This window comes from Leptonychotes weddellii, chromosome 6 (genome assembly GCF_054177405.1).
Source record: "Leptonychotes weddellii isolate Sample4059 chromosome 6, ASM5417740v2, whole genome shotgun sequence".
Lineage (NCBI taxonomy): Eukaryota > Metazoa > Chordata > Mammalia > Carnivora > Phocidae > Leptonychotes > Leptonychotes weddellii.
This window is the reverse complement of record NC_138374.1, coordinates 130,140,587-130,164,252: the sequence shown is the minus strand read 5'-3', so window position 1 is coordinate 130,164,252 and position 23,666 is coordinate 130,140,587. Positions and strand designations below refer to the sequence as shown.

The 23,666-nt window shown below is 52.6% G+C and overlaps 1 protein-coding gene across 2 annotated transcripts in view; it reads right to left on the bottom strand.

Moving 5' to 3' along the window:
• The window catches only part of FAM78B (family with sequence similarity 78 member B), a 66,979-nt gene that overhangs the window by 5,653 nt on the left and 37,660 nt on the right, over nt 1–23,666 (bottom strand). Inside the window, exon 1 of one of the 2 annotated variants that reach the window (XM_081825221.1) lies at nt 18,556–19,360. The exons of the other annotated variant lie outside the window; for it this stretch is intronic. The gene's annotated coding sequence lies outside the window, so the exon portion shown is untranslated. Of the gene's footprint in view, nt 1–18,555; nt 19,361–23,666 lie in introns of those variants that run through there. 2 annotated transcript variants of the gene reach the window in all.

The window sequence follows — 23,666 nt, the reverse complement described above, 5'->3', positions numbered from 1 at the left end:
AAATAAAAATGAATGAACTGGTGAATATAAATGTATTTAGTGACGGTTCATGCCATTATATACCTACATACAAAAGTGAACGACACAGACTCCGAGTGATACAGGACGTTGGAGACATGGACATCCATGCTGGCTATAGGGGGAGAGCTTTGTGGAGGAAATGGGATATGAGCTGTGGAGAACAAAGAAAGGCACACCCTGGTGGGAGATTCCACCATGGGCAAACATGTGGCCTTAAGCATGAACATGGAGTGTCCAGGAAAGAGAGGGCACCTGGAAAGTAGAGACAAGGCTGGGTGGGCAGGGCAGAGTCAGTCTGTGAAGTAGCCTTTAATAATGGGCTTAGGCACTGGGCTTCATTCCAGGGGTGGCGGGACTTTTGAGCAGGAGATGATGTGCCAGGAAGAAGGATGATGTAAGAAGGAGAATTAGAGGGCCAATGGGAGGGAACCTGGATGTTTAGGAGCTTTTGCAACACTGTGGGTGATCTTTAATGAGGCTTCCAGCTAGGCTGGAAGGAATGGAGGGGAGGGGATGCTGCAAAAGTAGGTACTCTCTGGCTTGGTAACTGATTGCCTATCAGAGACAAAAAGAAGGGATAAAGTAAAATAACCAGAAGAGCCACATACAGTTGACTGGTGTGTGTATCTGTCTGTGTGTGTGTGTGTGTGTGTGTAAAATCATTCTCAGAAGTAACAAGGTGTGGTCTCACTGCCTCTGACATTCCACACCCATCCCTGGACCCACCCACAGTGGTATTTCAGGGTGCAAAGCCCTGACTCCTCCATGAGGGAGTAAAGATGGAGTCATGTTTGTCTTTGCATCTTTCCCCAGAACATGGTGGCTGGCACAGGGAGCACACACGTGACTCCTGTTGCCCCTTTTGTCTCATGAGCTCTTCCTCACCATCCTTTGCTGATTCTGCTTCATTTCACAACCCTTTACCTTTGGAAGGCGCCAGGCCTCAGTCTTTGGTCCTCTTCTCCTTTCTATCTACTCACATTCCCTTGGTGAATCCAGTCTCATGGCTATTAAGTACCATCTAATCCTGACAACTTCCAAATTTCTATCTCCAGTCTGAATTGCTTCCCTGAGCTCCAGATCCATAGACCCAACTGCCCACCTGCCAACAACTTTGGAGTCACTCTTGACCACACTCTCACATTCCACGCACTATTGGCAAATCCTCTTGATGCCATCAAAATCTATCCAGAATTCATCTCCTGTCCATCCATCACCTCCATTGCCACTACCCTGATCCTGGATTGCTGCCCTAGCCTCCTAGCCAGTCTCCTCCTTGCTAAAACCTCTGTTCTGCTGCCCTGGTCTATTTTCAACATGGCAGTCACAGTGATCTTGTGAAACAAATGTGAAATTATGTCAGTCCTCGACTCAAAATGATTCCACAGCTCCTAAGCCACTCAGGAAAAGCCCAAGTTCCTAAAAGGACCTATGTGGTTCTACATGATCTGGCTCTCCATTTCCTCTCGGGCACCATCAACTTTTCTCTCCTTCTTGCCCATTCTGGCCTCTGTGCTGCTCACTGAGCATGCCAGGCAAACTCCCACCTCATGGCCTTTGCACGTACTCTTTATTTTATCTGAAGCATTCTTCCCTCAGGATCTTCAAGGCTTGCTGTCTTGCCTCCATTATTCCTGGCTCAAGTATCGTGTTCTCAGTGCAACCTTTCTTGTCAACCATATTTAAAATCACAACTTCCTGCCCCGGCACTCCCCATGCCCTGACTCTGCTTTGTTTTTCTCCACTGTCTAATACACTATAGTACTTACTTTGCTTATGGTCTCTCTCCCTTCACCCTGCAACTCAAAGGTAACCCCAAAGAAGGCAGGGACTTACTTCCTGGTTTATTCACTGCCATATCTCCCGTACCTAGAACAGTGCCTGGCACAGAGAAGGAGTTCAGAATCATTTGTTGAATAATGATCTTAAGTGAAAGATGGGAAGAGATTGAGTTTCAACTGGGAGGTGCTGCTTTTGTGGAATTGCAGAGTTGGATCGAGAGCTTGGGAGAAAGTCAGGGCTAGAGGTGTAAATTTGGCAACTGTCTGCGTGGAGAGGATTGGCTGATGGTGATGGTGAGACCACAGGGGATGAAAGAGACACCTTAGGAGGCTCGTTCAGATGGCCAAGAGACAAAGAGGAACGTACGAAGCAGAAGAGACAGCAAATGGGGACAACTCGCTTCCAGAGTCAAGAGAATTTCAGGAAGCCATCATTGCCAAAAGCCACATGAATTGAAGAAAGTGGGGTTAAGAAAAGACTATGAGATTTATTAATTATCAAGACAGCAGTGAAGATATGTTGGTGGAGGCCATCCTGTAAGGGGTTATGGAGGGAATGAGCAAGCACAAGAAAAAAACGGGAGTTCAGGTAATTCCTTCAAGAAGTTGGGCAACAAAGGGGAGGAGAGACCGAGGTGGAGAGCTGGTTGGGCAGAGGAGCCGAGAGCAGGATTTCTGGAGCCAGGCTGCCTCAGCTTGTAAACCGAGTGCTACCACCTACTGGCTGTGTCAGTTAGGCAAGTCACTTGCCCACTCTGTACCAGTTCCCCCACCTACAAAATAGGACACAGTAATAGGATTTACTTGATGTACTTGGTGTGGACATTAAATGAGGTAATGAATGCACAGTATGTAGCACTGCATGTGGTACAAGTGAGATCTGACTTTAGGTGTTAGTAAGGAAGAGCAATGGGGGCAGTGTTGGGAAAGAAGGAAACTTAACAGCCACTGATCCTTCCATGGGAAAGCACCCGACAGCAACCGTGTGAGGCAGATCTGATGATACGCAGGTCACACACAAGGAAAAGAAGCTCCAAGCAAACTGTGCAAAGTCCTACCAATGGGAAGGGCAGCACCAGAATCTGAAGTCAGGTCTCTCTGACCCCAAACCCTGCTTTCTCTCCTTCACCACACTTGAGGAAAAGCTCCTTAGTCTTAACCTTAACCTTAAATGAGTTCTTCATCTCATTTTTTCTCTTTGCGCTCAGTGGTTTGGGTGTCAGTCCCAAGGTGACAGCTGGCTGGCCTCAGACAAGCTGCTCCTGTCAGCCTCAGGCTCCTCGTGGGTAAAATGGGAAGGAAAATAACTCCAGGCTCCTTACATATCAGAGCTGTTACAAGGATCAACTGGAGTGATGGAATGTGAGCAGACACTTTGTAAACTATAACAGGCTAGATCCACGTTAGTATCTCGTTCCCCTCCTTCTCCTACAACCCTCTCCTCACGGTGATAAACACAATGTTTTTATTTTAGACAATCAGTCTTTGACCCAAAGCTCACAGCTAATGGGCTCACCAATGGGGCTAATAATGAAAACATCGATTATTGCAACCTTCATGCTTTCTGCATCCCATTTTTAGAAGAAAAAGGCAAATCCCATTTAAAGAAGCTCATGTGAAGCATTTCATTCAAATAAGTGGTCCCTGGGTTGAGGTCCAGGTTCCAGCCAGTTCTCCCAGTGCCCACGAGGGGCAGAGCAACCTCTCTGAAGGAGCTGTACTTTGCTCCCCCGAAGCCTTGTGGTCACCAAGGGGATGGGGGGGCCAATAGCAGCATTCTTGAGGGCAGGGATAGGCCAGGTGTTCAGGGGCATTGCTGACACTGATGTCCCCTGATGGATGGGTGGTCTCAAGCCTATTTCAAGCTCCCAGGGAGGCTTTGGGATCCAAGATGACACTGCCCCTCAGCCCAGGTGAGAGGAGCCCCTGCTTGTCCTTATGCTTTAAGGGACTCACTCTGGTATCTTCTGGCTATGCCATTTCACACTGAGCAAGGGGCCTGTGGGGCTAAGAAGACTTGCCCACCTGAAGGCTGTTCCCCTCCTTCTAGACCACAGTCTGGGTATCTGGGATCTCAGTATTCCCAGCCATATGGCCCCAAACGTGCCTCCAGGGTCAATGCAGGCCTTTTCCCTGTTCTGTCTTCCTAAGGGCAGTCTACTCCACCTGTGTGGGCCAAAGCTTGGCTGTTTGTTGGGGGTGCACATGGAGTTTGGACATATGTGTTAAGCATCCACACGCATATGCGTGATTATCTGTTATCTCTCAATATGGTAACAAGCCAAGGTGGGAAGAGGAGTGGGGCCAGCTGGGGGTCAGCTATTCTTGCGCTGCTACACTCTAGCACAGAATTTTGAGGAGTCCAAGAATTCTAAATCTGAACTTTGCTTTCTAGGTTGTTATAAAGGTGTAGATAGATCAGGGTAGGAGGGCAGAACTGATGTGATTTAGCACTTAGTCTGACTTACACCCTTAGCTTTCCATTAGTTGACTTAGAATTAAAATTAATATTTAGAAATATTTAGAAACTAATTAAAATTAGTATGTGGGCCTTCATTTGTGTTCTCTCCTTGGACCCTACAAATGTTGGGGACAGGTGGAGATCTGGAGCCCCATGACTTCGGAACCCTGGACAGCTCCAAATCAGAATTCTCTTTTGGTTTGTGTGCTTTTACTCACATCGTTCAGTCTTAACATTTACAAAGTACTCTCAGAAATAGCTTTGCACCCACTTCTTACATCAATCTCATGAAGTGGGTATCATTCTACTTTCCATTACACAATAGGGAACTTGCTCAAGGTCATATAGCTAGCAATGGGCAGAGCTGAGTTGCAAATCGAGGATCAGATTCAAAATCACATGCTTTCCTCACAGTGACACCCTGGTACTAAATTAGTGGTCCAAAGGCTCTGAAAAAATAATGATAATAGTCATGGGTGATATTAGCTGACAGACACTTGCTATCACCATACCAGTTGTTAAAATATTGAAACATTTTTTTAAACAACTGCTAAACAGACACCCTCCATCCTTCCCTCCTCTCTAGCTATGCAGGTTCCTGCCTAGGGCCCCGGATCTCTCCAAAATCCACCAACCAAAGGGTTAATGCAGGCAGGGCAGGGGACCTCGGAGACCCCCGCTCAAGCTCCAAGGCTGGATATCAGCCCTGATCATATCAACGGCACTGCTCTGAGAGTCTGTGGTCTGCCCGCCTCGCTGAGCCTGCTCCTACAGGAAATTGGCTGCTGTGTTAACTTCACTGCATTCTGATGCTGAGAAGGGGCTCCCGCCTTCTCTCTTCATCTTCATCGCTCAAACTGATGGCATTACCACTGGGGAGTGTGGAAAATTAAAGAGAATGTCATGTTTTCTGAGGATTCAGGCTTTTCTCCATCTAGTACTGGGATGAGCAATCAGTGCCACATCCCAGAGAGTCTGCGGCTCAGGGTCACTTCTGGTTTGGCAAACGCAGTGCCCGGCACCTTCGAGTCCCTGAAGCCCCTCCACACGAGTTGCTGGAAGCAATAGCCCATGGCCAGTGGGTGAAGGGAGATGAGAGGAGGAAGAGAAGCCCCCTTCTAGGAGCAGGCAGGGGCAGGGCTCAGGGCTGGGGAGAGGGCTGTGGTGGGTGGTGGGGGGAAACAGGAATTCAAAGCTGCTGCCCTGTGTCACCTGGTGAGTCCGGACGCCCATGGCCTCTAGGCAGCCTCTCAGCCTGTTCAGACACCAATCCCAGCCCTGGTGTGGCTCCCGAGTCTCAGATGGTTTGCACCATGATTACAGAGTAAGTTTTAAAATTAGGTTTTTCCTCATTCTGCACTGTTTATGTCAGACTCCAAGAAGCCTCCCACCTCCTCCTCCACCCCTTCCTTTCTGACCACATCCTTTTTTCTTGGCACACAGGGAGGTATTTTTTCCCACAGCAGAAAAGACAATTTCCAGTGTTTTTAAAGAGCCTTCCGTGTTGGGAGAGGCTCCATGTTTAAGTGAAAGGCTTCTCTTGCGGCCACACTCATGTTCTGTTTAGACTGGGTTTCACTAGCATTAGAGACACCTTCTTATTACGTATTTATCCTTCACGACTGGGGAGTCAGTTTCTCTGGTGGACCCCCTAGCCCAGCACAGTTCTCAGAGGCCTCTGCTGGCTTGTTTATATTTGACATGCCTGAGGTCTTGGGTCAGCGGCCAGTTTTCTGGGTCATGTCTGAGGATGGTTCACCTCCGACTCCAATTCTGAGCTTCTCGGAGCAAAGCGCCCTTCCCCACAGACAGCTGCAGACCGGGGCAGCGGAAACAGCGAGTGTCCTCACTCACACGTGTGGGGCAGTCACGCAGGCCCAGGCTGTGTCCCGAGGGAGCACGGTGTCTGCTGTCCGGGCACAGGCTCTGTGCTAGGCACGGTGGGGGTCTGTGCCCAGCCTCCAGGGGCTCACCACCTACCTGCACTCAGAGGCTCCTCACATCCTGCTGTCTTTGGAATGAGGGTTCCAATCCTCCTCCCAAAGGCGGCTCCAAGGACACAGCCTTGAGTTGTGCTGTGGTGCTAAGACCATCTGGCTGGTTCACAGGCGCCAAGGTCCAGAGTTGCACAAAGGTCGGTGTGAGCCCCCCGTCCCCCGCACTGCCTCCCCAGGTCAATGGCAGCCACCCCTCAGCCTACTCAGCTCTCGTCCACAATGCTTCACACTCATGATTTGCAATCCTGTTACGTAACTCATCACTTCTTATTACAGAATAAATAGTTTTTTTTTTTTAAAGTAGTTCTCTACACCCAATGTGGGGTTTGAACTCACACCCCAAGGTCAAGAATCACATGCTTTTCCAACTGAGCCAGCCAGGTGCCCCCAAAATAATTATTTTTTAGAATAAGAACAAAATAAAAATAAAGGGAAAGACCCATAATCTTGTGGTCATAGGTAACTACTTTTAACATTTTGGTGTATCCATCCAATATGGATGGATAAAATTTCTCAATTTTACAAAGCATCTATCTGTAGTAGCAAAATTCCTAAATGAGAGGAAGAAAACACATGTCCACCTTCCCTCTCCTCTTGTCCCTCATTTGTCTGGCTTCTAGGGATGAAAGCAGACGATTCAGTTGACTACCATGGCTGGAGTGTGTAGCCCCACTCCCCCCCCCACCACCTGGCCCTTCCAGCCTCTTCCAGTGCCTTGGGGCGGAGCTCATGGACGGTGCTGTCACATGGAGGCACTCGTGCTGATGGCTGGTGGGATTTTCAGGGCCTCAAGGGGGGAAGAAATCTGATTTCAGAAGAAAGAAGTGCAGTGGGTATTCGCTTAGGATGAGCTGCTCCTCCCAGAACATAGGACCCCACCCAGTAGGTTTTCCCGGGGCTCCAAAGACACTGTGGGGACTCAGGCTGGCTGCCCTGGATCTAAGCTGGGCCTGGGGCCCCATTCACTCTCCCCTCTAGGCTTCCGGCATCTTCCTGATTGAGTCTCTGGTACCACCTGCAGCTGGGGAGCCACCACGGCTCCTGACAGGTGGTTCTGATCTGCTGGTCGTCATGCTTCCAACGTGTGCATTTGGGGTGGAAGGAAACGTGGCTCCCGCCTTCACCCCGCCTGGTCCCAGCCCCAAGCCAGCCTTCCCGGGAGCTCCTATGCTCTAGAATCCAGCTCCTGTGGTGATGACAGCCCTCTGACCCTCCCAACTCTTTCTTTGCATTTGTTCCTCCCGTTCTGTCACTGACTGGGGGGAGGCGTGGCTGGCTTATTTCTTTTTGTACTATTCAAGTGAGATTCCTCCTTTGGAATCTTTTGGTGGGTCCCTGGAGGAGGACACCTTGGGGCCCTCCCATTTCCCCAGCCTCGGGGAACTGACCGCTTGGCACTGCATGCTCTGCAGTCTCATTGACTGTTAGCCCAGAACATGTGCAGCTTTTACTGTTGTTTATAAAGACACAGCTGGTTTTCTGGGGGCTGAATCTGATGATGGCACATGCCTCTGATAGAGACGGGGAATCCTGAGGATGGCTGGCGGGGGGCCCCAGGCAGCCCCCAGGAGGAGATAGCCTCTCTGCCGTCCCACCCTGACCTCTGGACCTAATGCCGCTGGAGGCTGGGGCCGGAACTCCGGATTCTTCGTATTTGCTGGTCTAGGTAGTAGTTGTGATTTCTTCCCATCTGGTTTGGGAATCATTATGGGGGACAGTTCCTCAAGGTCAAGATCACATGATGGCTAAATCTTCCCCAAGATGAATAGGAAGTCACTAGATATTTACAATTGAATGAATGAATGAATGAATGAATGAACCAGAGCAGGACTTCCGGGGCACCACCACCCACCAGAGTTGCCTGAGCCTCTCTGATCCCAGCCTGGGGAGGAGAGATTGCCACTTCCCAGTCCTGCCCACCCCATCAGCTAGCCCGACAGAACAGCCTACAGGGCTCAGGCCCCTTTGGGGGACCAGGACTGGGGAGGTAGGTAGAAAGGCCAACAGACCAGGGGAGAGGCTGAAAGACCCTGCTCTTGGCCACCAAGCCAAGGGTGGGACTCAGGAGTGACCCAAGGGTCTGGGTACCATGGGTGGGGGGTGTCAATGCAGGGTCTGGGATGCAGGCTCCTTGGCCTCAGTGGTCTAGTGACTAGAAAATGAAGTCAAAGGTCTGTTTATTGGAGCAAGAACAAGACCAGAGGAGCCAGGCTGAGTGCAACAGCTATGGTGACAAAGCAGAAATCAAGGCAAACAGAGGGGACTCTCAAAAGTCAAGTATTAATACCTCTATTACCTGCAAGAGCGGCCGATATTTACTGGGGGCTTCCTGTGTGCCAAACATTCTACTAGATACTTGATACAGCAACCTCAAAGTAGGCACATGTTACTCCCCTCCACTTTTTTTTTTTTTTAGGGCACTGAGGCTCAGGTTAAATCATTTGGTAAAGTCACCAAGCAAGCAGGCGGCCGACCTGATACGAGCCTGACTCTCCAGCACCTGTATCCACTTGTGGCTCAGAACCCGAGGCTGTTGGCAGACAGTACTGACCTGAGCGCCCTAACCTGCTTCCCTCTCCCCCGCCCCCCGCAAGGCACCAGTTCTCTGTATGGGCGACACTCTAGCTGAGGCCTCGCCCCAGGGAAGGCACGGTGGCAGGGGGAAATGACTGCCAGGTGCCGCCGGCCAGCTGCGGGGAGCACGCGTCTCTCACGGCACCGGGCAGGGTGTGGGAGGGAAGGCAGACAATGGGGACGTGCCCGTGCCCTTTCTCCCAGCTGCCAAGCGCTTCCGCTTCTTCTTCAGGGAGATCCCCATTCCCACCGGGTCATACCCAAGCAGGCAGCAGGGAGGGTGGGGAACGGTCAGGTTCCTGAAGCGCAGCAGAAGAGCGGGGTGCACACAGGGACACAGAAGGGGCGAGGCTGAGGACGGAAGCGGTGTGGGCTAGCGGCACCGACTCTTAAAATCAGAGTTTATTATTTGCATTAACTTTCCACTGTGTGTTCCTCACACGCCGCATTTCACTGCACGCTGAGCAGGGCGGCAGATGTGGGGGGTTACCAGCCCAGCTACGCTGGGGGCAGACAACATGCGGCTGCTGCCAGCTCAGCGTGTGTCCTGGCGACAAGGCCATGAAAATGGTTTATTAGACAGGTCCCTGCTTAGCACACAGAAGGGGTGCCTGTCTGCAGGGAAGCGGAGGTGGACACATTTGTGAGCACAGAGGAATTCGCATAGGTATTACCAACCTAGAGGGGCAGAGAGATTCCAGAACGTGTTCCCCCACGCTCGGTCCGGGGGGTGGGGGGATGCCCTGCAGCTCTCAGCGAGGGACGTGCTTCACACACCTGCTCTCACTGCATCTGTAACAACGCTACCAGACGGCTTCTATTATCACCACCCCATTTTGCAGAGGAGGAAACCGAGGCACCGAGAGATGAAGTTACGCCGGGATCAGGCAGCCGGTAAACCATGGAGCCAGGATTCACGGCCCGGTCACCTCTATGGCCCCCAATTCTCCAGAGATGGGAGGAAACTACCATTTCTCAAGCTCCTACTATGCCTGCCATGCTCGGTACTTTCTTACGAGTCAACTCATTTGGTCTTCATAACCTCCTTGGGAAGGAGGCGTCAGTAGCCCTGACTTACCAAGGTGCAACGCAGACCGAGAAGTCAAGAAGCTTGTCGGTATTCTCCCAGTTGGGAAGTGGCAGACCCCACACTCTTTCCCCTGCCCTGGGTGCCTCCCACTTGACCGTGTTGTGTTTTCAATTTTAAAAAGTTACCTTATTTATCTGCCCCACCCCGTCCCCCCATCTGCTTTCCTCGTTAATCGATTAACTCTTTTAACACATAATTTTTGAAGTTGTTCTGCGTCCAAGGCCATGTGTGGGGAGGGGACACACCGCTGGCTGTGGCCTGGCTCCCGGTGTCCGCTATATGCACATGACCTTGGTGCAAGGAGGAAGGTGAGCAGTGCACTCAGGCCAGAGAACGTTCTGGGGTGCTGGGGATGCCGGAGAGCACCTGTTCCTCAGTATTTTAGTCTTTTTGATGCTCTTGTAAAATGGGCTGTTTTCCTAATTTCCTTTTGAGAGCGTTCGATACTCATGCTACCCAGAGACACAGCTCATTTAGGGAGTGCGTGTCAGCTGTCGCGTCCTGAGCTCTGGGGAAGGTGGCTCTGAAGTCAGCCTCCCCCGACGAGGGGTCCAGGCTGCAGACGCTTTGAGCCAAAGCTGCTCAAGCTGTTGGTCACCTCATCAAACCCCCAGGGGCCTGGCTTTTGCCCCTGGATGGATCATCTCTGCTCTGAAGATTCTGGCATCAGCCTGAGAGCCAGCAGGGGAGCTGACTCACAACAGAAAACTCTGGCACCTCACTCTCTTCAGATGTTAAGTTGAAATCTGGAGCTTCATGACTCTTCCTGTCTTTGGGAGCCCATCAGAGCTGTGTGAACTAGAAGGAGCAGTGGATCACCCCTGCACACCGTGCCCCCCTCTGGTCTCACTCTCTTCCCGGGGGAATTTCCCTCTCCAACGCAGACCCTGCTGGCGGGGTGCGAAAAGCACTGGACTTGACGTCGGAAGATCCGGGCCTGCATCCTGGTCTGTCCCTCAGCTGCACAAGCCCCCTGAGCAGCACCCTGGCTCCCCTCTCCCTGGGTTGCCTGAGCCATAAAATGCAGATAATAATGCCCCCTCATGGAGCCAGGAGCCACCGTGTGGGTTACACAGGAAGTCTGTGGACCGCTAGGTTTTATGCCCATTACAATTTCCTGGCTTTATCAAGTGACATCCAGCTGTGGCCAAGACATTTCCACCCCACAGTCCTCTGGGAAGTGCTTCTTGACCATCCTAGCGCACCTGGCTTCTGGAGGGCTGTGTCACCTTTTCCCCCAGCCCCCAGCCACCCAGATGGGGGGCAGAGGAGGCAGACCCTGGCTTGGCAGCCTCCCCAGCTTGCAACTGTTCCTATTACAGGTAGAATAAATCCCAAGCCCCTCACTTTCTCCACTCACCCTGCCTAATCCAGCCTCCGGCTCTCCCTGCAGCTTCCTCTCATACCACGCTCCCCTGTTCTCTCAGCGCTCCATCCCCACCCGCTCGCCTTGTAGTCCTGAAACATACCAGACTCTGCCCTGCACCAGGACCTTGGCACATGCCATCCAGGAAGCACTTTTCCCCCTATTTACGTGGGTAACTCGGAATAACCCTTAGCTCTAAGTGCCAGTGGTGTTTTCTCTGGGATCTTCCCTGATCTGCACACACCCTCCTTTCCCCAACGCTGAACTAAACTAGGTTTCTCTTCCAGAACCCTGTGCTTTTTCTGATTCACAGAATGTATCACCATTTGCAATTACATAAATGCATGAGTGTGACTGTGCTTTAACGTCCATGTCTTCATGTGGGCTAGAACACGCGGACTCTGGCTACCACCACAGACCGAGTACCTGCCACACTCGGGCACACAGTGGGATTTCATAAGCATGTGGGGTGGGGGGAGTGAATGTCTGCAGAAGGCAAGAGGATGGAGAGTACTAGAGAAGGAGTGGTAGGGCTGACTACTGAGAAGGGAGGAGGAGGAACGTGGTGGGATGGGCGGGGAGAAAGCAGAGGGCTCAAGAGATGAAGGAAGCCTAGTGGGAACACCTGAGAGTGACTGATTGAATTTAAGATTTTGGAAGAGCAGAGTGAAGGATGGTCTGTTTTAGGGCTCCCAGAAGGGGTAGGGGCTGCCTCCAGATAGGGTGCAGCCGGGGCATCCAGAGTGCCCAGGGAGCTAGGAAATGGACCCGGAAGGAGGACAGGGCTCCATGGAGGGGCCCGTGTTGCCCACGTCCCTGTGGCAGGGGTGGCCCTGCGCTCCAGGCGTCTGAGGGATACTTGGAATTTCATGGGGATCCCTTGAATTCTGCAGGAGGGAGCTCTCTGGGAGGCACGGAGCTCTTTGCACATAACTTTGGTGGGAATTGAACAGCAGCTTTTCCTCATGGGCTGGAGCCCTGTGGTCAGCAGCGCTGCGTGGACTCAGCAAGACTCGGCTCCCACGGTTCGTGAGCCGCACTGGGGCTCTTGGTCCTCCTGGCAGCAAAAGGATAAAGCCGAACAGCAGAGGTAGCGATGGAAAGCCACATGGGAAGCTGCTAATAGCCACTTGCAGAAGTAGCTCTTTTTAAATACAAAGGTTCGTACGAAGGTCAGTTATCCAAGGCTCCTCCTGTCCCTCCCAGGCCCTCCCATTCCCAGTGCTTCCTTTCTGACCCCGTGCACTGCTGTGGGTTGAAAGATGTCAACGTGAAAACCGAGGGACTGAAAATCCTATCCCACATGCGCCACTGCTCAGGGCTCCATTTTCCAAGTCAGGACCCCACAGCCATCTGCCCATTCACTGATACATGAACCAGCCCAGCCCCTGGCCGGGCACATCAATGCCCAGCCAAGGAAACAGACCCCTTATTCAACAGGAAGACTGGGCTGAACAGTAGTCATAGGGGAAGTACGTGCCATGAGCCAAAGGAAGTGGCCGTGGCAATGATGACAACAGAAGAGCCTCCCAGCATCGCAGGTTAAGTCCATCCTTCTCCCACTACACCTAGCCCCGCTGAAGGAATGTTACCCCAATCAAAATCAATAAGAAAAACTGCCTCAAAGGTATGGCTCATTTTAAATTTAGTTCCATGATGTCTCGAGCACTTGCCCTGTGCCTGGCGCTGTCCCCGGTGCGGGGGACACCTACACTTAAGACAGGGCTGTTGACATCCCAGGCAATGTTGACGTTATTTGGGGAGGACAGGCTTAGTGGCAGATCACTTCAGTGCAGTGTGGGATATCTGGGGACAAAGACATGTCATCCTAGGGGAGGTAGGAGAAGCGTGAAGGCCAGCTGGGGAGAGAAGCAGGTGGTGATGGCATTGACAACCAGCGCTGATCGAGGGCCTGCTCTGCACGGGCATCCTTCCCAGTGCTTCGCACACGTTCACTTATTAATCCTCACCACCACCCAGGGAGGTGGGAAGTAGCACTGTCCTGTTTTAAAGGGGACCGAGGTGTGGGAGGTTGATGACCTAGCCTGGGGTGATGTGCGGTTTGGACACGTCCCGCATGGGATCCCGGATGAAGACTGAGTGGCAGAGGAGGAGGGAGCATGGCCCGAGGAAGAGAGGGTGCAGGAGATAGCTTCTGAATGACTTGAACGTGGAGTTGGGCTAAGAGTGAGGGAAGACCGGGGCACCTGGGTGGCTCAGTGGGTTAAGCATTGGATTCTTGGTTTCAGCTCAGGTCATGATCTCAGTGTCCCGGGATCGAGCCCTGAGTTGGGCTCTGCCCTCAGAGGGAGTCTGCTTGGGATTCTCTCTCTCCCTCTTCCTCTGCCTCTCCACCATCTTGCACTCTCTTGTTCTCTCTAAAATAAAATAAATAAATCCTAAAAAAAAAAAAAGAGTGAGGGAAGACAAGGTGGGAGGGGACGATGGTGTGGTCGGGTTGATGCAAGGAGGTGGGCTCTCAAACATAATTCTTTGTGGGTCTCCCACCTTCTGTTGCCACGGAGATGCTCTGCATCTGTGACTGACCCAATAGGAAAATCACCAGAGCCAAATACTGGCTTAGCACTTTACACTTCACAAAATACTCCTTAATAACCCCATTTAATCCTCAAAATAATCCAGTGAAGTTGATGGTATGTCCTCCATTTTAGAGCCAAAGAAACCAAAGTTCAGAAAGGTTAAGTGATTTTTCTTAAGGTCCAGGGGTGAGTAAGTGACGGAGACTGGTCTCGAACCTCCATCTGCATTCTGTATGTTGTCTACCACACTCACTCTGCTCTCACAGAGGCAGGATAGCTGGAGAACCCAGGAACTGGGGTCCACATGGTTGAGCTACCATTTTTTCTGAAACACAAAAAGGGTGGGAGCCTTATGTACCAAGATTCTATTTTTCTGATGAATTTTCCAGAACCTGGCTCTCAGGGAGAATATCTGTCCAAACTGCCTGTAATACACTTAGTAAACATGAGCCAGAAATAATTAGGTACTAAGCTGCCATCAATGCTAATTATCTGTGCCAATGGAGGTGAGCACTGGTGTGGAGAATAAAGAGCATTGAGCAAGTGTCCCTCTGATGGCGGGCACGGCCCCGCTCCTCCTCCCCGAAGGGGATCCCAGGCTGCCCTCGGTGCAGCCTGCACTCCCAAACCTGCCTGGTGCTCTCAATCCTCCCCGGCAGGCAGCCCTCTAAAGGGACCCTTCGGGGTCGTAAGTGCTCTCCACCGCCCCTCTACCTTCTCCTTGCGCCCAGGTAGTCCTGCTCTGCCCCTCCTGTAGACTATCCATCATGGATTCAGGGCTGGTTCTCTGCCTATGCACTGCCTGCTGGTCTTCAAGCTTCAAGCTTCCTTAAGCCTGTCATCTAGGACAGAGACCTTGGTTTTCCTTTACTCCATGCTCCTCAGCTGCAAGCCAGCCTTGCCCCCCTAGAAATCCAGTCCTGGCCCTTGGAGCCCCTGGAGAACAGGCTCCCCAAAGGGAGTTTTGTGTATGCAGCATAGCTTTGATTATAGGCCTAACCACCCCAAACATCCTCCCTTAAATTTGGTGCCGTCTGTCTGATTATTTTTGCTTGCTAAGGTGAGAGTGAAGAGGCCCTAAGAAAAGTCATTCTAATCCACATTTTTGACGAATGAAGGAATAAGTAACTTAATCCTCCAATGATGCCCATTTTACAGAGGAACACACTGGATCTCAGAGACCTTCTAACTTGCCACTGAGCAGCCATGCCAGGACTAAAGCCGGGCCGCTCCCGAGCCCCAGACCTACGCTCCTTCAGGTCCACTTGCAAACTTCAGCCGGAGTTAAAGATATGCCGAGAAACAAATATACTGGGGCAGCAACTCATTAAAGGAGACTTGCAGAGAAGCATTTTGGAACCAAAAACTCTTGGTGTACAATACAAATGAGCACCCATTCATTTTTCCTATTTTACAAGTTTCTTTAAAAATAGATACTCCCGTTTTTTAAAGTGGGGCATGTCAGTTTGTAAGGAAAGACCCAGAAGAGGTATTGGGTGGAAAAGGGTGGTAGGAACACACAGCCAGGTGGTGCCTCAGGTCTAGTGAGTTGTATATGGCCGTTGTGAATGGCAGCACAAACATGCAGATGGTCATAAATTCTAATTTTTATGTACCTATTCCAAGTACTTGCCCTTCCCATTACTTTTACCAAGAGAAGAGGGGTCTGATCGTGCCCTTTTTTCCTGGGCCAAAAGCAGAAGGAAAAAGAACCAAAATATGACATGCCAGGCCCTATAGAACCCCCACTTAAAAGCAAAGGGCTTGCTTCCTTTTACATAAAATGTCTTTCTGTCCCTTCTCACATGCTAAGCCTCTAAGACATGAAATCTGTGCTAAATTAATGGAGGACACACATGAGAGGAAAGTGTGTCAGAGCAATTCTTTGCAAAATAAGGCAGTCCTGTTCAGCAGAGACCTCGCAGGGACTGGGAGTCGGCAGGCAAGAGGGTCACAAGGAAAGTGTTCTTTATTATTTTGTTAAAGAAAGCAACAAAATTCACAGACAAGATGAGGCACTGGAGGTGAGGCAGGCATTGATTTTTAGGGAAGAATTGATGCATCCTGATTGGCTGGGATGATACAAGGACAGGGCTGCTGGGAAGGGAAACTGACTAGTCCTGGGAACAATGGCAACTCCCTGGGGAGAGAAGGGGGCATGGGGACCAGGGGAGAGAGGTCCTCAGAGAGTGTGAACAAGTGTGTGTGTGTGTGTGTGTATGTGTGTGTGTGTGTGAGAGAGAGTTTTGAGGCCACACTTCACAGAGCCAGAGGCTGGAGAGGAAGCAGGAGGTCGGGATCAGGGCTGACCTCACACAGGAGGCTCTGAATGCAGCCGCAGAGAAGAAGCTTTCTGGGGGGGACAGTGCCGAGGAAAGTGCCTGTGGTCACAGCCAAGAGAAAAATGGTGGCGGCTGAAGAGCAGGACCAGGAGTGCTGCGACTCAAAGTCATGTGGGCCCCGATGGAGCCGGGAGCGGCAGCTGGGAGCTGGGGGACAGAAGCAGAAGGCCCCCTGCCCTGCTGTGGAGGGCGGATGCGTCCTGTGCTCCCAGTAGGGACCCACCTCCATGCGGTGGCAGGACCTCCCCACCTGGGGGAGCGTGTCCACACGGGCATCTGCTCTCTGACAGAGCACGGCTGTGGGCATTTTCCGATCAAGGTGGACCCAGCAGAGCCCTTGGCCATGCTGCGCTGGGGCTGAGAGTCTGGCCCCATGCTGTCCTGTCCTGAGCAGACTTCCCTCTGCTCCTGTCTGTACCTTCCTTAGAAGGCTGACAGTGCAGGGGGGTCCTGTAGATGTGGGGACCGAATGTGCCTTAATTCTTCTGCCGTGAACATGTTGGCCCTGTACGGATGCTGCTGTGAATCAAAATGGCTACGTATTCTGGAGGGAACCCTGAGGGTCGCCGAGGCCCGTTGGGGCCGGCAGAGGCTGACGGGTGCAGAGAGGGACAAGACTTCTGTTGCAGTGACAGCAATAACCACAGCAGTACTAGTTGCCGTGGCTTATGCACTAGGACGTGCCAGGCAGAGTAGGGCATTGCATCCACAGCCCCCCTTCTGCACATTTAATATATAAGAACACGAGAGCTAAAACCACCTGCCAAGGTGGCCAAACTGGCAGGCCGATCTGGCCGCCCAGACCCTCCGGGCCATCCTCAGTAGGCACGGCGCTCTCCATCCCCCTGCACCCGCCCTCGCGGGGCCTGCAGGAGCTAGCTGGCTGGCACGCAGGGCCGTAGGTGGCCGTGTTTCCCCCTTCCCAAACAGCTTGCCAGGCCCTGTGGGCAGGGCGGCTTCCCGGGGCAGGGGTGGGGGCAGCTTCCTTTCCTTTGAGCACGAACAACTCAGTGACAGGCCCTCCGACTGCCCCAGTCCCACAAGAGGTGGCAGCCCAGGGCAGCTGGCGTGGCCAGGCCAGAGGGATGTGGGTAGAGGCACGCCCAGGCGTCGCAGGTGCCGGCCCACGGTGTGGGCGCTCTCCCTGGCTTCCCAGCGCTGCGGCATGGGCTATCAGAGCCACCGGGGGAGGGCTGCAGAGGGGCTGCCCCAGGAGGAGGGCCCCCACCACGGTTTTCCAGCAGAGCTATACAACCTGGACTTCCATGCACACTGTCGGGGCTGCCCTGCCCCTGGCCCAGGGCTCCTGAACCCCCAGGGACCGCCCCCCAGACCCCCTTAGTCATGCCTCTCCTCACCCCTGCTGAGAAGGGGGCGTGGGGAAATGAGCAGGGAACCGCCCAAGTGACAGATACAGTGAGTGATGCACAGACCCTCCCAGGCAGGAGACAGTCTCTGGGGCTGGAGCAGGGGAGCAAATTAGGAACCACTTTGGGAGGTGACACTCCCTGAGCCGAGAGGAGTAAGATGTGAACTCCTGAGGATCAGTGACAATTAGAATCAACTCAGAGACGATCAGACCCTAAATGCAGCAAGCTGCAGTCAGAAATGAAATGCCCCAGCTGGGAATGGCAACACCTAAAAATACAGGCTGTGGTTCTCATAGGAATGCTCAACGGCCCACGTTAAATGGAGAATGGCTTCTGGATTATGGGTTAGAGTAAATAAAGAAGATCATCTAAGTAACATAACCATAGGTTTTTAGCTTAAAATGACATCTGGTACCAACATATTGTCTGTCTCTAAGAAACTCAAATTGCCAGTCGTCCTGGGAGCCTCTGTTGTTCTCAGCAAGTTTTCATCCTGAGTTGCTCTGCCTGGTAAGAAAGAGCACAGTGTGGACTTCCAGGCCTGCTTTGGGCCCCCGAGTCTCTGTGGCAACCCCAGAGCCGCTGCTGGGGACAGGCGGCCACCGAGAGCCCACCTGCTCCCACCTGTGGGCCGGAAGCCCACACGGCCCCCATGCGGGTCACGGCGCACCTGTCTCCTCTCCAAGGGAAACAGCTTCAAGCGCTCCCCTTCCCCATGGTTGGTCAGTGGCAGCGCTGGACACTTTCTCTGGAAGGAAGTTAAACCCGCCCCACCATCGATCTAATTCCTGGTTCTCCAGTGTCTGCGCCACGTGACCCAGGGCGAGTTACTTCCCCGATTTATGCCCGTTTCTTCATCTCAGATGGGGACTCAGGAGGAGAATATTTCCAGCCGCCTGACGTTGCCTGAGAGGCCTGCTTTCATGTTCTCCTGCTCCTGTCCTCGCCCGGGGGCCTCCCCCCACCCCCAATACCACTGTGGCGGGTCGGCCTGCACCCCACCGCACGCTGACCTTTGCCACGGGAAGTCAGCCCAGTTGCCAGGGAAACCAGGCTGGAGCCCTCGGATCCAGAGAAGATGAAGAGCTGTCTTCAGAAGGAAACGAGCAGGGCTTTATCACTGGCCCTGGCCCCGGGGGTCGTGAAATTCTGACTTCGCCTCCTCCTTCGGCACAGCTGGGCATCTCTGGAGAGTCGGGCGGGAAGAGACCGTGACTGCTCTCTTTCTTCGGCTGTTCTGGACACTGTTCATTATCTTCTCTTCCTGTGGCCGAGGCCAGGCAAGTGGTGAGAAATCACAGGCCTTATGCCGCTGCCCCAAGCCGAGCTCCTCATTAACGCCCCCACTCCTTTCTTGCTTGGCCACTGACGCGGTGAGCAGATGTCGCAGGCACATGGGCCGCTGGCTCAGCGGGCATCAGTCACCCCAGACTCCAGGACACTTGGAACCAAGTCCCACAGAAAACCCCAAGAGGGAGCCCCCAGTTGGGGAGAGCAAATTGCAGCCCCCAACTATGGGAGACATGGCTTCTGACACCTCACGTAGCAGGGCTCGGGGATACTGTGAAGACCCACTGGGATGACACTGTCCTAGGACAGGCGCAAGGTCCGAGGGCCTCTGCACGTAATACTGGGCATTCTTTGTAAGGGTGAACGTGCACTAACACCATACAGTCATGCTTTGGAAGGTCCTGTGCCCCTGAAATGTGAGGAATGACAGAGAAACCTGCAAGGCCCCTGTTGAGCAGTGGAAAGGTCTCTTCAGCAGTGGAGAGAGACAAAGTCAGTGGTATGAACTCTTTGATGACCAAACCTGGAGGGTAGGGAGTTAAAGGCCTCCGTGGGAAGACCATTACAGGCCATTGTTGACAGGGTTCTCCTGACCCTCCCAGAAATGGTGGCCTGGAACTGATCCTTCTCTTTTATATGTCCCCTGGATCAAGCAACTGCAAGGTCCAGGTGGCTGGGATCTGTCCAAGGAGGGCCCTGCCTGGGGCACCTGCTGTTCTCTCTACAAGAAGATCCCACATTTATGCAGTTTGTTAGAAGTAGGACTCTCTCTAAGACTGATGGGCAGGGAAAGGAAGGACAGGGTTATAATGGGTTCACGTTTGCTCTCTGCACCCCAGTAAATGGGCCTCTGCTTTCAGAGGTTGGCTGTCAAGTGGGGACACTTGATATGAACGATCTCACCCCTGCAGAGAGATAGCCAGAGAGCTCAGACATGTCCAGGGCTACCTGTCACAGAGGCCCAAATAGCTGGCAGCCAGCAAGGACACACCAACTGTGAGGTTCATGTGCAGTGTCCCTGCTGCACCTATAGTCTGTTCTGGAAATGTACTAAGTCTCCTGCTTTCCTTACAGATAACTGGGACTCACTTCTTTTTGGCCACCTGCAGTGGGGGAAAATTCATGCTCACAAGGTCCAAGAAAATGTCTTTACGTGTCAGACAACTATCAAGTGGTTCCTGGTCTGGGAAGCCTCCTGCCCAGAGCTTTTGAGGGGACCCAATGAATGCAGGTCATTAAAGTTTGCAGCCCAGCTCCTGGTACCTAATAACTACTCGGTAAATGTTCACTATTATCTAATTTCCGGTAATATTTGAAATAGAACCAGCCAGAGAGCAGGGCTCCTGGCTTCCCAGAGGCTGGTTCATTACCTGTGGCTTACCATTCTTTATTGCTCTCTGGCTAAATTTCCACCCAGGTCATAGAGATTTTGCCTAAGAGAATATAAATTAAGTTCAGGAAGTTGCATGATCCAGGTTCTCATGGAGTTGATCAATGTCAGGAGACAGGGCTCAGTGGCCTGGCCTTCCCTGGCTATAACTGCTGTTCCGGGCCTCCTTGGCACTGTTCCTTCTGCCTCACTTCTTGGGGTGACTCTCTCCACTGCCTCTGCAATTTCCTTCCAGCTGAGTCATTCCCATCTTCGGAATGTATTCACGAGGGATTAGTTTTCTTAGTCACTGATCCCATTTCTATTACAATTGCATTCACGAGGCTGGTCCCTAGACAGACACAAAACAGAGGCAGGTCGAGGGAAAATACAGGTGGGACCCCAAAGCTGGGTTCTGTGGAGACCAGCCTGTTGCTTTGCTTCTCCTCCTCACCTCACTTCACCCAATTTCTAGAAAAGCACGGATCTGGTTTTTCGGGCCCACAGTCTGAATTAGCCGAGGAGAGGAACTGCGGAGCCGGAAAGGGCACTTTTCCCTGAGAATCCTCCCCCTGCTGCAAGACCCAGCTCCCAACCCTCATGGCATCGCCTCCGCTGAGGGAGCTGAGGAAAGACTGTGAGGGGGACCCTACGTCCTGGAGCTCGCTGATGAAGCGCCGACTAACCCCCCAGTCTGCACTGCTTGCTGCAGGCACCCCCCTCTTCAAGGGGTGGCTACAATACACCAGCTTCCCTGTCCCCCAAGAGGCAGGCATTCCCCAGCTCCTGCCCTCAAACCAAGCAGGACGGGGATGTGGCACCAAGGCCCCGGCCCACCCGCGGTTCCATGAGTGCTTCCCACGCGCCAGGCCCCACGCTCGGCACCCGGGACAGGCACCTCATCTGTCTTCGCAACAATCCTATCGAGTACATAGTAGCCTTACGTCCACTTTACAGATGTGGAAGCTGAGGCCCAGAGAGGCTATGTCATTCACCCACAGCCCTATCACTAACAGGTGCCAGAGTTGGACTCCAAGTCTGTATTCCTGGGAAGTCCATTTATTTATTTATTTACTTGCCCTTTTTTTTTTTAAAAAAAAGATTTATTTATTTATTTTAGAGAGAGAGCATGTGTGTGCATGCAAGTGGGGGGAGGGGCAGAAGGAGAGGGAGAGAGAGAATCCCAAGCAGGCTCCCCGCTGAGCAGGGAGCCTGATGCAGGGGCTCGATCCCAGGACCCTGAGATCATGGGCTGAGCTGAAATCAAGAGTCAGACGCTCAACCGACTGAGCCACCCACGCGCCCCTAGGAAATCCATTTAAAGTGCATTGTTGGCTCAGGTCATGATCCCAGGGTTCTGGGATCAAGTCCCGCATCGGGCTCCCTGCTAGGCAGGGAGCCTGCTTCTCCCTCTGCCTCTGCCCCTCTCTCTCTCTCTGACTTTCATGAATAAATAAATAAATTAAAAAAAACCAGTAAAGTGCATTGTTAACCTGGCTAAGTTACAGAGATGAGAGATTAAAAAAAAAATGTTTTCTACTTAATAACACCACAGAAACTAACTGTAGTGAACCAGGCTCAGCTGTGCCCCGTCTGAAGGCCTTTCAGGCCTCAGATGGTCAGCGGCCCTAGACCTGCCTGCCTTGTCCTGGCCACGGTTGGGAGGAAGGTGTGGGTACCAGGGCCACCGTGAGCAGGCTGGCTGTCACCGTGGCCCTCTACCTGTTTTGCTGTCAGCAGCGAGATGCACCTGCAGTGGGCCCTGAGTTCACAGCCCTCCCCCAGCAGGTCCTGCCCCCACAGCCTTCCCAGGAGACTATGTAGGGCAGCCAAGGGAGACCCGCTCTGCAGGGTGAACAGACCTCCCTTACTTGTCGCTATATGCCCAGATGACGTCACTGCTCCAGCCTCAGTCTCATGAGCTGTGAAATAGACTTAGAAGCTATATTGCAGAGTTATGAAGATGAAATTAAATGTGTGATGACCAAAGCTATGTGAAAGCGTTATACACACTGGCAATTAAGTATGTAACTGAATTTATTTTCATCAGGGTGTGAAGGACCATTAGGATTTACCCTCCTGCATTTTTAAAAAAGATTTATTTATTTATTTGAGAGAGGGAGAGAGAGTGTGAGTGGGGGAGGGGAAGAGGGAGACAGAATGTCAAGCAGACGCCCTGATGAGCGTGGAGCCAGATGCGGGGCTCGATCCCACGACCCTGAGATCATGACCTGAGCCGAAGTCAAGAAGCAGACGCCCACCCGACTGAGCCACCCAGGCACCCCTACCCTCCTGCATTTTAAAAGAGGAATTTGATCAAAACAAATGACACTCCAATGAGTGGGTTGTGATGTGGCATCAGAAAATCCTTCCAGCAGGTGGGAGGACTGGACTCATCCCCCACCCCCGCCCCCCAGAGTCTCTGGCCCTGTCGTGCCATTCTAGCTGGCCTCCACTGCATGCTCACTCAGGTGCGCTCCCCTTAACAGCCCTGCACGGAAAGGAGCTGGTGTTTCCTGGCACAGAGGGCTGCTGGACGGGGGGACGAGGAGATGGGCCCGTGTGCGGGTGGGCACGGCTGTGAAACCACATGCCAGGCCTTTGTCAGCTGTGCCATGCCACCTCCAGCAGGTGCACTGTCAGGATCCAAACTGGGGTGAAAGCATGAAGCCAAACAGTGGCCAAAAGGAGGCAGCCCAGCAGAGCTGGTGACGTGCTGCCCATGACGGGATCCACCAGCCTGCGGGTACTTGCTGGCATGCGAATTCTTTATAGAACAAGATAACTAAATCAAATAGACCCCATTTATCCCTTCCACATTAGCCACAGGCCTCCTCCGTGCACACTCTATGCCGGGCACCTTTGGGGGTACCACGTATGCTGATAAAAGGGCATTTCTCTCGCACATTAGAATTTGGGAGGTGCTCCCATCGGCGTGATCGAGCTGGATTCTTGAAACAGACCTGTACCAAACATAGTCTAATGCCCATCTAGTGGTCGGGAAAGTAAAGTTCAGGGAGGAAAGGTGTCCTGGGCCACAGTCAATGGCACAGTGAGAGTGACGAGCCACTGGTCCATTCGGTCACTCAGTCAGTCAGTCACAGAGTGGTTGGAATTTTTTGGAATTGATTTTGGCATAGATCTGTCACCTTTTAGAAAAAAGTCTGGCCATTGAGGCAGAGGGTCCAGGGCTCTGAGAGAGGTGCGGCCTCCCCAGGAAAGTGGCTTCTCCGAGGAGATAGGGAAGGTAGAAAAGGGAACTTTTACCCCCTTCAGACTGGGCGTCTCCCTTCTGCTCAGCACCTAGTAGTCTGGGGCCTGCTCACACTGGGCACTGGGGAAACTGAGGCAGCCTGGTAGCCGTCAATCACCCCGGCAGTGAGCTGCCACCCGATACTCTCATCTCACCTCTGCGAGAGCCCTGTGAGGGGATGCCAACACCTCCCACTGCACAAAAGGCGAAAG